The following is a 14117-nucleotide window of genomic DNA, read 5'->3' as shown; positions in this document are numbered from 1 at the left end:
ATTATTAACATTTCTCAGTTCGTGCATTTGTCTAAATTCGATGTCTTTTCGGGGAATTTAGCTGCTAAAAGTGCCAACTTAAATGTATTTGAACATGCCACCGCTACTGTAAGCCTAGGCGCCACAATTGCTGTGGTAAACGTGAGAATTAATAGTGCGCACACTCACTTTAAAGAAAAAGATAAATCCTGAATGAATGTGCCATATGACAGGTAGGCCCTCTGCTGCAGTCAGCGCTGCAGCTCGGCCTCCAGACAGCAGGAAAGTTACGGGAACCGTCTGATTACGATGGAATCAATAACAAAACAAAAGACCATGTCTGGGAGGAAAATCGTGGGAAGTGCCGCCGAGGGCCTGATTAGCATTCTGTATTGCGAGTCCCCATAGGCCGTCTCCTAGAGCCCCCAGACCCACAAGTGAAGAATGGCTGCGCGGGAGGGGAGGGGGCGCTGAGAAGAGGCTGCAGAGGGCCAGACGGGGGATGTGGAAAGTCAAGGAAGACAGCTTCACAAAGGAAGGCATGGTGCTGAGGAGGGGGAGACAAGGGGAGGTGTCGGGGGGGCTCGAGGCTGCCACCGTGAAATCAGGCAGCGCGAGGGAACTGGGTTCAAGTTCAACAGCAAATCCCCATCTGCGTGCTGAGGTGATGAAGACGAAGCGTAGAAGAAGACTTTAATGAAGAATCCTGATTGACTCAAACTGTGACTTCATCCCATCTGAGTGCGCCTGGTGTTCAAATGAAACTAAACAGAGAGGAACCTTCTCCTTCACCAGAACTCCATTTACCACTGACGAGTACGTGTCAAAGAAGGACATCACTAGTTGAAGCCAATACCAAAGCAAAGAAGAAAATATAAACATGCGAAGATTAAACATTTACACAAGTGTTTGGTTCACAAGTACATCGAAATACTCTGAATCTCAGCATCAAGCTGGCATCAAATATTTCTATTTGTTTAAATCACTGTGCAGCTGGGAGTAATAACCTTTAAAGAGTGGATTAGATGGCAAGCAGCTGATGACAAAACACTGTAAATTTCCTGCAGATCAGAACTGACAATGCCAAAAACCTTCTCACAGATTTCTAAGATTCCCGATCACTCACTGATCAACGCACAAACCACACAACAGCAACGCACATATCCTACAGATTACTTGTTTTTTTCTTGGATTGTGAAATGAAAATAAAGTTTCTCAGACTAAAATCCTCCAGGATTATATAAAATACAGGCAAAAATACAGGCCAGTTCCACCCCTCGGCCTCCTAGTAGATCCACCTATGGTATCAATTTCAAAATTCCACGTTACCTCATTCTCAGGTTATCACATTTATAAGATTTTCAGAAAACCTGACCTCTGACGTTGGCCTTGAGGTTGAGTTCACTAATATTTGAACTCCGAGATCTTTAATAGATCCACCTATGGTATCAATTTCAAAATGCTACATGCTCTAGTTCTGAAATGATCGCATTTACAAACTTGGATGTCCAAGCTACACACCCGCCCCTCGTGAATATCCCAACAATACCCCTCAGATATAAAAGACTGATGGGGTACAATACACTGTTTGCACTCTTCTGTGCTTATTCTAACTACCAACTGAATCACCAGGTTTAGACAAAGTTCTTCACTTCAGAGAGGCAACATCTTTAACATAATAAATCGAATGATTTGGAAGAACACCATATAAAAGCGTTGTCATGGGATATTAAAAGAAATTGATTTTTTAATATACTGGTTCTACTAGTTACTGGTGGGGGATATACCATTTTTGAGCTGATTTTATGCTAAATGTCAGCCAACAGATCTACCAATGAATGGGACTGACTGTCCTTCCTTTATTTTTTTTCATGTGGAATTTGTAAGTACCTTTAGTTATATTAACATGTTAAATATATGTTAGGTAAAGGTTTAAATCACCATGATGGACAGATTTCTCCACACCACTAGGTATTCACCTGCAGAAATACGCAGATATAAATGGAAGCTGTTTATAAAGATTATGCAAAACAAACTCTGAATATATCAACGTCCTCACCCTGCTTGAGGTCAGAAATTAAGTGTGACATCAAGAGGTCTGACCTCAGGGCACAAGGACAATGGTCACTTCCTCCTTACTTCATCACCTTTCTACACACGTTTAAGTGTTTGCATTCATGCATGTGTGTGCGTGTTTGTGAGTCATGGGAGAGTGTGACGGGAGGAGGCTGCACTGCATGACCCTTGTTGATGGCCTTTTAAATCCACAAGTTGTTTGACCTTTGATCCCTGTGATTGTTGTTCTGCTTCCTTGCAGGTCTTTTGGGATTTCCCATAAAGACACCTGTGAAATCCTGCTGGTTGGTTTTTATGCTGACTCACACGCTTGATTTAGTATTATTAATTCTTGCTGAAATGGACAGTGAGCAGGGGATGAAACAGTCAAGTTAGTGTAGCAGCATTACAAGCAGTGATCCACTCCTATTAACTGCTCAAACATTAAAAATCTACATTTTTATAAAGGCTTAAAAAACCTTTTTTAAATCATTGAGCTGTTAAAGTTAAAAGTTATAGGCGTTTCCTGTGAAACTAATAATGAAAAAGGTTCAAAATAAACAGCAGTTGCCTGTGCTTGGTCAAAAAGTTCAAACTTCTCTTTAAAGACTAACGGGGAAATTATGGTTCAGCCGAGGCAGCACATGAGCGGCCCCTTGGCAGCTTTGAGTGCTCGTGTACCTGCAGAGAGTCAAAAATATGAGGCGAAACCTCTCTGTGGGCCACTCATGCTTGTGCTGCTCTTGGTCCAACCAGCAAAGTTATAACACAAAGAGCTGACGTGAAACCAAGTGTTAAAAATGATGAACAATGTCCACTACAGCCAGTCTGTGCTTTTAATACTGCATTTTTTTCAATCTCTGATCTTTTTTCACATTTTTCCTATTTCCGATGAACTTCACTGTCGATCCCATCCCTATTCTGGCTCATTAGTCAACCAATCAGCATTCTACCAACACGCTGTATCATCTATCTCAAATGGTAGCATGTTTGCAATGGTTGAAAACCCCTCTTCATAGGCTCTCTGTAGAAAAATATCTTGGTAAATGGACGCAACCATGGTACCATATATGGTAATGAAACAAAAATCAAGTAAATTGAAATGTATCACATCTTGATGGGAGTGCGTTTTGATGAAATAATAGACAGATATCAGGTTGACACATCCTGTCCATGGCTGGGGTGGGGGTCAGGGGGGTCAGTGCTGGATAAAGAGGTTGTTGACCTGCTGGTCTCCTGGAGTTTAACCTCTTGCCCCCCTTTGTGATGAAAGCTCAGAGGCTGGGACTCAGTTAGGAGGGGTCAAAGGGGAAGTCTTCCCCGGACGGTGGGCAGGAGGATGAAGCGTGTCGTCGGTCCTCAGCGGACGGTGGCAGTCGACTTAAAACACGTGCGTGCTCAGGCTCACCAGAATCTAACGGTTAATTTCTAAATGTATGCAAATATGTTCAGGCTGGTGCAGAAACAATAAACACACATGTTAGAAAGAATGTCCTGACTTTAGTTTCTGTTGCCACGTTTTGCTAGAGATCATGCATGGGAATGCTCGGCTCAGTCTTTCCCCACAAATGAAAGCTGTCTGAATTTTATTTTCCACCCAGAAGTCCTTCACTTGCTAGTTTTCCATTAAAAAAAAAAAACCCATGTCTAGTGAACACTGGTGAACACTTTGTGAATTATCCTTCAGACCATTGACAGGGGGGCGGCGAGCTCGATGGGGAAACAATATCTCATAGATTGCAATGAAAAAACAAAACAAAAACCGATCCATCCAGGCGAAGACACCGGCACAAAACATGGCTAGAAATCAGCCATGAGTATGTCATGGCACGCTGGAGGGTCTGACTACTTAATTAGACATATAAAAAGGCTGGGTCAGACAGAGCAGACAGGGAAAGAAAGGCTGGCGAGATGAGGCCCTTCAAATTGTCTGCGTCACACTGTGGGAGTGTGTGTGTCTGGATGGCGCTGTGAGAAAGTGTGCGCCGTGTCGTTTGCATGTCTGAGTCTCGCCTGTGTGGGTCTGCGTCCGACTGCGTGCAGGAATGTGTCTGTCTGGTGCATCCGTGTGAGTTATTGAATAACATGTTTAAGGCGCGCTGTGGTGGCTTTTTTTGTTTGGTGTAACGGAGTCTGGTTGTGTAAATCTGCTTTAAACCAGACGTGTACGGCACACACACACACATAGAAACACATGCAGCAGTTTAAGAGCACACAAAAAGCATCAGAATGGGAATCTTAAAGATAAAAACATTAAACTACTTTTGTGGTATGAAGCAATAACACATGCTAAAAATACGTGCTCATGAATACAGAGCTCGGTTGGTTGAATCGCGCCGTTGTCGGCCAGCAGATTCAACCCTCGCGGGGGTCGAGATTATTAAGATGCATGACTGATTAACAGAGCAGCAAAGAAGGTAAATACTACATCATATTACATTTTTCTGTCAGGCCTCCCCCTGCTCTTTATTTTTTATTCTCAGAGATTAAATTATCAGCATCACTGAATCATTTTTCTCTAAAAGTTATTTATATACCACAAGGTCAAACTATGAGAAATCAGCGACAAGGAGTCACCAAGAAGTTTGCACTTCGAGGTCTGTTTGAGGGTGACGAGGAGCCTCACTGCTTACATGAAGTGTTTGTAGCTTCAGGTTGTAGCTTTGTTTAAAACTGAAGTTGGAGTGTATGTTGCAAGGTTGAGCTAAAAACTCTTAACTGGAAAACGTCATGAGGTGAAAGAGAGCCGTGGTGCTCAGATGCAGGACTAACCAGCTGGCGTTGTTAATGTGTTCTGCTGTGGTCAAACTACAATATTATGAAATGTAGTTCATTCATCTAGCCTGATGTAAACATGGCTGAGGTTGAAATTTAACCTCCTGCCACCCTGCACCCTCATAAGGGGACTATTTTTGGCTTTCCTGGACTTTACACTTTATTGTGTTTAATCCTTTCTTAAACAATGGCGACTTTAATGTTTATGCTGTAAAATAAACCCTTTTCCCCCATATGTAGATCATAGCTCATCTGAGATCTTTAGGAGAAACACCTCTACTTCTACATCGCTTTGTTCTCAAGTCTGCCTGTCTGTCAAGCCTGCCCAGCACAATAACGAAAATACTCCATCAATCTTTAATGGCTGAGGGGTAAAAAACCCCAAAAAACCTACTGCTGGCTGCTCCCTGTGGCCACCACAGCAAGTAGCTCTGTTTGATCAGACAGAATTTATGCCGGATACTCTTCCTGACACAAACCCAACAGAAATCAGTGTGTCTGACTCGAATCAACCCAGCAACTTTCACTTGTCAACCAAATGTGTTAATCACTACATCAGCTCTCCAACTCTGTTTATCCATTAAAAATTCCTCAATGTGCTCACAAGTATTATCTTGTGTGCTGACGTAAAACTGTTTGACTGAAAACCTTGACGGAGAAATGAAGCACATGGGAAAGTAGATACTTGAGGCTGGCTCCAACAGCGAGTCAATCTCCAGACTTCACATGGTAAAGAACCCAGTTTGCAGAAGAAATAAATATATTTGCATCCTTAAACATATCATTCATGATAGCTGTATAGGAGTTTGATTAGTTTATTAGAGTACAATAGTCAAATGCTATGCATATTTAACATGGTGAATGTGTTTTTAAGTGTCTCTAAGGCACCCATGTTTTGGTAAACTTAGCTTTTTCTATCTGTTTTGGCCTTTTATCCACACAAACATGAAGCATTTTTAAAAACCAGGGTGCAAATGTGAAGTTGAAAAACTCCTTTGAACAAGATATCTGGAAAGTTTGCCTCACAACATTGAAAGGTGCACGCCTCTATCGCCTGTGTTATTGTTTATGACCTTTAGGAAAGGTAAGGAAAGCAGTTATCGCATTCACAAGATTTTCAGAAAACTTCTGCTGCTGTAGCCCATCTGCTTCCTGGTTTGACATGTTTTGTGTTCAGAGATGCTCTTCTGCATACCTTGGCTGTAACGAGTGGTTATTTTTCTGAGTGATGCATTTCTATCATTTCCAAGCAGTCTGATCATTCTCCTCTGGCCACTGGTATCAACAAGGTATTTTCACCCACAGAATCGGCGCTCACTGGATTTTCTCTCTCTTTATTATTTTTTTATTTTCTGTTGGTGGTGTGGGAAAATGGGAAAATCCAGCACCAACAACCATGTCCAAAATCAGTTAAAATCACCTTTTTTCCTCATTCTGATGCCCAGTTTGGACTTCAGCATGCTGTCTTGATTATATATAAATATGACTAAATGTATTACCCTGCTGCCATGTGATTGGCTGACTGGATAATGGAGTTAACGGGCAGTTGAACGATGTCCCTCATGAAGTGTCTACTGTGTATTTGTCCTCTCATTTCAACACAGCACCCTCTTCAGGACATTAAATACTACATATCTGAGCAGGTTTTGATATTAACCCTAGTTTAACTGTTTGAATTTTAGCCTCCACCGTGTCTCTTTAGACTGACCCGGCCTCCAACATGTTTAAACTACATTAAGTGAATCAGGGACTACATAGAATGTGTCCCAAGAAGTCGTTAACGGTCGAAACAACCACTTATAATAATCACTTATTCTTACTCACTCAGTGTTGCTTGGAGCAGACATCTCTAAGTCAGCCCGTGGGTGAGAACCAACTGGGAACCCTCCATCCCAGCTGCAGCTATTTGTTGTCTGTGAAACATAGAGGGGAGGTCAGAGGTCAAATAAGTTCACAGGAACACGATGCTTTCACATGTTAATGTTCCAGCACGGCACAAGAAAAACACAGTGGTGATTATAATGTTTTTAGGACACTGTTTAGTGAAATGTGTCGTAAACTCATGTTTGATGGATGCATCTGCTTAACTGGCGAGTAGAAATGAGACCGGGGTGCTAACTGTTTAAAATCAACACAAGAAAATACAGAGAAACAGGGTAGGGTGGTAGAGACAATTGTGATGATCCAGCTGCATTTAGAGAGTCATAGCCAGTCAGTTATTAGCATGTTATGCACAGTGGTGGAAAGAGGAATATATTAATTATGGTGTAAAACCTTTAACTGAGTGATTCATGTTCAATTCAGTGTTTTCAGATAGGCATTTTGCACTTTAATGCCACGCCATCTGACACTACTTGTTACTTTACAAAATAAAACACTCTAAAATCTTTTCAAACACTGGTATATTTGAATCCACCCAACATTAAGTGAACTAGTTAGGACACATCTCAACCCCCAACAACAAAAACCTTTGTTTAAGTAAGAGGATAAATCCTAAATCTTCTTTTTTTCCTGTGAGTGTGTCCTGGGCTTAGATAGACAGGCTTACAAACATACTGCACCACAGTGGAGGCAGTCTTGTCATACGGGCACGTATGGCTGCCAGTGGAACCGGCTCACTGGTGTTTGTTGGTGATGTGACTGCTGTTAGAAGCAGCAGAATGAACTGTGAAGTGTACAGGGCTATAATCGCTGCTCAGATTCAGCCAAGTGCTGCTTCACAGTGCAAAAGGATAATGACCCAATAGATAATGCAAAATGAGTCTAAGAGGTTCTCAAGGCAAAGAAATTGTGATGTTCTTCGATAGCAAAGCCGGTCAGCTGATCTCAACCTAACAGAGCACCCAGCTTTCCAGTTATTAAATACAAAACTGAAGAAGGAAGGACCCACAAACAAGCAGCCAGGGAAGGTGGGCCAGCTGAGAATTTCAAGGGAGAAAAAATGGTATTTGGTGATGATTATGGGTTCTAGACATCAGGTAGTCACCGACTGTAAATGATTTTCATCCAAGCAATAAAAACAACCCTTAAATCTAAAAGTATAAAATGATGCCTCTGAAAATAGTGGTTTATGTATAGAAACGGTTAAAGCAACATATTTGTAGCCTTCCTTGAATTAAAGCTGAAAGTCTAACCTTTCAACAACATACAGATTTTTTTTTTGTGTTTAATTTAAAATCCTCAGTGACGGTGTGCCTACGGCAGCAAAAACTGCAGCAAAATGTGTCTTGGTCAAGCAAATCAAGGACCTAACTGTACACAACCAGCACTGAGGAGGTCTTAAGACCTCAAAATGCCACTGTTGACCGAAACCCAAGAGTGTCATAAAAAAAAGAAAAAATCAGGGGTGTGTGGGTTGAGTTTTAACCAGCTAATGCATTTAAAGACTCACTTTGGTCATGCAGCAACAACATGAGAGCTGATGGTGTAATCACGGTATCGCTGGCTTGAGACTGCAAGGACCTTTTGTTGCTGTTTCTCTTTCCCCCACCAAGTCTTTACTGTCATCTACATAAAAAAGTAAATAACCCTCCCACCCAACACCCTCAAAATACACTAAATATTACACAAAATAGAACAATGTTACACTATCTCACTAAAAATGGGGTTTGACGCTCACAAAAGTGTTATGAAGGCTATTGTAGAGGAATAGCTGTGAGAACAGACGTGTATGATGCTGATGTGAGCACTGACAATCACCCCCAGGACATTTTCACACAAACAGAGGATGAATATTCAAAAAGAATGACTCTCATGCAGTCATCCAGGAGGTACAACTTCAGCTCCTGGTGCCTCCTGCTGGAGCTCTGCAGCAACTGCAGCTACTGAGCAGCACCGTGAGGTCCGAACACTCAGAAAATAGGACCAAAAAAAAAATATGACTTCCAATGTGTCTGAACTTTTCTTCTAATAATTTTCTGATTTTCAACACAGATGGCGATCATGTTGATCTTGAAATTTAAAAATGTGATTTTTTTTCCCTTTCTAAATGACTAAAAACAGCCAATTTGAAGTTTTTTTTAATGATTTTAATTATTTTTACTGCACTAGAAATAATTAGAAATTCTGCTTTATCTTATTTTTTTATTATAGCTTCAGCATTTCAAGATTTCTTCTCATCCTGTAGCCAAGATAAACCTGAGAGGGAGCAGAATTCATTTTAAATGACTGAAGAAATAAAGATCAAAATCATTTTGCTGCTATTGTGGAGATACCTGTTTAAAATCTATGTATTTAAATTTATAAAAGAGCTCTTTGCAGCTCATAAACATGTTCAAACAAAGATGGGGAGTTTGGTTTATGGGGGTTGCAACTCCAAAGAAACGGGGAAGGAGGGTTTCAGATAATAATGAACATCAACATGCAAACAACTCTTCCAACATGGAAGATAAACTGATGAAATAAAGTCATTTTTCAGGAAGTACCTCACCGGTGCAAATATTTCATTTAACCAAAAAACCCCTGAACGTGGTCAAAGTTTAGACCCCAGTAAATTATACTCCCACGTGAAGTGTTTCCCACGCAGGCTGCCGCCTCCTCCTTGTTGCACCTCCACAGGTTCAAATTATAACCTATTTGTCTCCGTGTTCACACGGCTGCCTGTCAATCAGCTCTCCCACCCCCAGCGCAAATTGGTGCAGTGTGAAAACAGCCACTCCCTGATCCCCGTGGGGTCTAATTGGCTCGGATTTAAGAAGCCATTATATCAGTGGAGCTGATCTGAAAGCTGCAGTCTGCAGGCGGCCCGTACTTTTCATCGTGCTGAGAAACCGATACAGCTGCATCCAGCTGCTGCAGCCTCAGCCTGCACTCGCCTTACACTCCACAGAAGCTAACGACTCCTTCTGATATTTGTCACTGGCTGTTTGCAACAAATGATTAATTTTAAAAAGAATACTAGCTGACATATAATTCTAATCTTTAGTAATCAATACTGGAGGCAGGCCTAATTGTGTGTTTGGCTGTGACAGCGAGAAACAGTAAGGACTGAAAATTTTAAAAAAAGAGAGCGAGAGAGAGAAATGCTTGTGTTAGATATGTATTCATGAAACAGTGTATAGTGTTACAAACAAAAGAAAAAGCAGCACAGATGCTTCCTTATTTTATGTTTTATGAGAAATAACTGAACAAGAGCTTAGCCTTTAATGGCCATCACTGGCAGTCGTATGGTTTGCAGCATTGCACATTTAGAGCATGAAAAGTGCTTAACCAGTGACATTTTAGTCAAGAGCCGTGGTCTCAAACTGCTTTAAGCTCTAGTTTGAAGCAGTAAAACCAATGCATAATAACCTACGTTAAAAACACCCAAATAATTTTACTTTCTAGATTTTTTTGTGATATCATCCATTTACATTACAGACAATGAATGGATTAAGATCTCTTTTTAAAAAAGTGCAATTTACCATCTCAGTTTTCATTACTGGAAATGCTATTATCCTAACGCCATCATAAGGCTTAATGTGGTACATCATGCTGAGAGTAAAGTCTTTGTCAGTAACAGGCTGCAAAACTGGTGAGGATTCAGACCTGTGGATCACGTTAAATTAAATCTCATCCATTCCAATGATTCTGCTGCAAAATACACACGAACGTTCAAAAAAAGGTCATTCCCTCCTTCTCCGCAGTTCTGATCAGCTCACCGATTACTGTAAAATAAGCCTGAAATTCTTCAGTCTGTTTACTGAGGTCTATGTTCATTACTGTCTCTTAAGCACCTTTGAAAATGTAAATATGATTTTCTTTTTTTAAATGCAAAATTAAGAAAATGCAATTTGTAGACACGCACACGCAATTACATGTCAGTTACATCCCTGAATATTGTAGTATTAAGTCCAGAAATCAGACACCCAAAACAAACAAATAAACAAACAAACAGAAAGCTTCTGCATTTTTCCAAATTGGAATTCAGAAGCACGAGCAGCAACAAAGGCTGTTTGTATCCCAGCGAGCTGTGATGGTGGGGTGAAGGAAGGGCTGTGGGTACAGCTCAGTGCCGAGGTTCCCAGCCAACTTGGCACTCCTTTTCAACTTCGCCCCCCCCCCCACCCCCCTCTTTCTTTCTCTTACTTGTGCAGACGAACGCAATCGTGTTAAGTCTTGAAAGGATTGCCCGATCATTAGCGATATCTTCGGGGGTAAATCATCCTCCGTTTCTCCTGAAACTCTCAGCCGCCATCGCACATCGAATCGTGTAAAATCTGCCACACGTGATGTGGAGAAAGCTTTTCATTGAGAAAATTTGAAGAGCAATAATTCTTTATTTTGATATTTATGGTCTCATTTTTAACGTAAATGTTTTTTTTTTATTATTACATTTTATTTGCCTGTGGAAATAGTTTCACTCTGACTAGTAGCTGATTGGCTGATGGAAAGAAACCATTAATTTTGGGGGTTAATTTCAGTACAAACGTTTTCTATTTTTAGCTTTTAAAAATGTGGAGATTTCCCAAATTTCTGAGCTTTATAATCATTTAGGAAACACATATATTTAGTTCATACTGAGTTTTCAAGACTCAACTTACATGTATATATTTTAAAGGTTAAAATATTACCTATAAATGCCAAAAATAACCAATAATTGTAAAAAATAGTAACGGAGCTGAGCAAAACTGCCACAAAAAGTACTCTTCACTCAATTTTTGTCCCTTTGTTTCACTCCTCTCCCTGCACTTCTCTGCAGCAGTCACTTTTGGGCGTCAAGCGCCTCACACTTGAGGTTTGAGGAGGTGGTTCCTCAATTAGCGAGCCACGTGTCCCGTGGAAGAAAGAGGAACTCCATAAGCAGTCCTTAAAGCCTGGCCTCTGTTCACTCTCCCCTCACCCCATGACCTCGGGGGTCACAGGCCACAATGCGCTCCCGTCCGGAACGGTGTTATCGGCTCCACGACAAAGGGGACGGATACCGACCTCCCGCTTTCAGGCCGAGCTGTGTGAGGCTATTCAGGGCCTGAGAACTGTGGTCCTGCTCTGGCAGGGACACCACTCTCATCAGCTCTGCTCTGTGAATTCAGCTTCACCCCTCGATCACTTCAGATAGTACAGACCTGAACTGCACACACATATAGTGCACAGCAGGGAAGCTGCCTGGGGCAACTACATACCTGTACGTGTGATCAGTGAGCAGCACTAATGAGGAACTGTTTCAAGCAGAAGTAAATCAATGGAAGTACTGGGAAAGAAAAGCAATTCCTGTTTTTCTTCACACAAAACTACTCTTTCAAAGTTACGTCAGTTGTGGCTGAAACCTCTACTTTTATCTTACTTTATTATTATCTAACTTTCTACTTTCTACTTTTAATTATTGTACTTTAACTACAAATCTAAACTCCAAATAAATTATGATTTATTATAAATGGTTACGCTGGGATTTTACTGATTCCTTGAGGGCAAGCTATCCAATATAAATAGATAGATAGATAGATAGATAGATAGATAGATAGATAGATAGATAGATAGATAGATAGATAGATAGATAGATAGATAGATAGATAGATAGATAGATAGATAGATAGATAGATAGATAGTTTATTGATCCCACAGGGGAAATTATTGCGTTACAGCAGCGGAATAAACATTAAAACTAGTACAGTTTAAAATAAATAAGTGCCACAAGTGCATAGTGAGGGGCTTATAATGTGAGACGTGCAGTTTTTATATATACACAGCAGTGATAAAAAAGACAAAGAAAATAAAAAACAAATATAAAGTTGAAGATGAGGAAAAAGTAAGACTGACAACGTGCAAGAGAGTGGTGCAAATCTAAAAAACACAACTGCAAGAAAGTTAAATACAACATGTGTGTTTCACGTGTTACAGAAAGAAAATTCAACACTTGGAAGAGGTGGAGCAGACATATCCAAGTCTGTGCTTAGACATGTTTGCTTTTAAATAATCCCAAGATGTAACAAATATACTGAAACACACAAAGGTGTTGACATTAATAAAGCAGGTGAGTATCGTTGTGTTGAACGGCACACCAAGACAATTCTATACTTTTATACTTTCCTGCTAAACATCCTAAATGAACTGATTAATTTTTATTAGTAAAGGTTTTTAGCATAAATCAGAGTTCAGGCTTACACTGAAGATTAATTGGAAGTTTCAGCTTCCTTCTATCAGTAAATTAAAGGAAATACAAGAATAAGGAGATAAAACAGATTTTTAAACTGAACGCATTATAATCCACAGCAGTCTGAGGTATGACCTCGGTAGGTTGCAGATTAGAAATTCCCAAATGGATTATTCTCTATAGCTGCAAACGATTTTATTCCTTTTATTTCAAGAAACTTACTTGAAAGAAAGTGGTGGAAAATTCAAGGTAGAAGAAGATTTAACAAATACTGAGACTGCAGTGCCTGAGTCTCATAGCAGCTGTGTTTATTTGAGCCTTTCTGGTTATTAGTATGGCAGTCAGCGACACGTTTTTTGTTGTTGTTGTAAGTGCTCAGCTGTGACATTAAACACTCCATCGTCGTCTCCTGACAGTTTGCCATTTAGTCTCTCACGTGCGACAAATCGTGGAACAATGCTGCCACCTGGTGGTAGAAAAAAACTGTAACGTGCAGCATGTGAGCTATGATTGATCGCTTTGAAAAATACCGCTTGGTTAAAATTCTTTATTATTATTAATTACAAATCGAGAAATAGAAACTTGGTGTATCTGCAATAATACTTACGGTAAATAATAATTAATTAATTACAATTATGTCTGTTTGCCCGTTTAAATGGCTCTCTCGACGCTTTTCACCTTTTACTTTGAAACGCTGCACATGCTAGCGTCCGAAAACACTCAGTTTCTCTTTCTCAATTATCACTGCACATTTGATTCACTGACACTTTAATCCGCTATAAAACAAAAAATTAAAAAAATAAATTAAAAATGCATTAAAACTTACTTTCTCGCTGTTATTGTCCCTCAATTTTCCTTACTTTCCCACCCGAAACCACGACACACATTTTGGTAGCCAATGAGCATTTAGATTGATCACTCGATTACCAATAGGAACGTCTATACAATCACCCCCCTCCCCCCCTGATTTTAGCAGCCACCTACGTTTAAACTAACCGGATTCACCTCATATCAGTTAATGCTGTCAATGTTTTGTGATTATTTTACTCTGCTGCAAGTAAAACTTCACTAAACTGCGTGAAATAAAAATGAGAGTCACACTGATTCTGTTTATGTACACGGCAGTGCTCACACGGCAGAAGAAAGCTGTGTTGAATTAAAATACCACAAAGTAACATTCATGTAGTAAATTTATAGTAGATGACTCCTGGGTGCACTAAATACGCATTAAACCCTGAGG

The sequence above is a fragment of the Rhamphochromis sp. 'chilingali' genome (genome assembly GCF_963969265.1).
Source record: "Rhamphochromis sp. 'chilingali' genome assembly, chromosome: 17".
Taxonomy (NCBI): Eukaryota; Metazoa; Chordata; class Actinopteri; order Cichliformes; family Cichlidae; genus Rhamphochromis; species Rhamphochromis sp. 'chilingali'.
Note: the sequence above shows the minus strand (reverse complement) of the source record.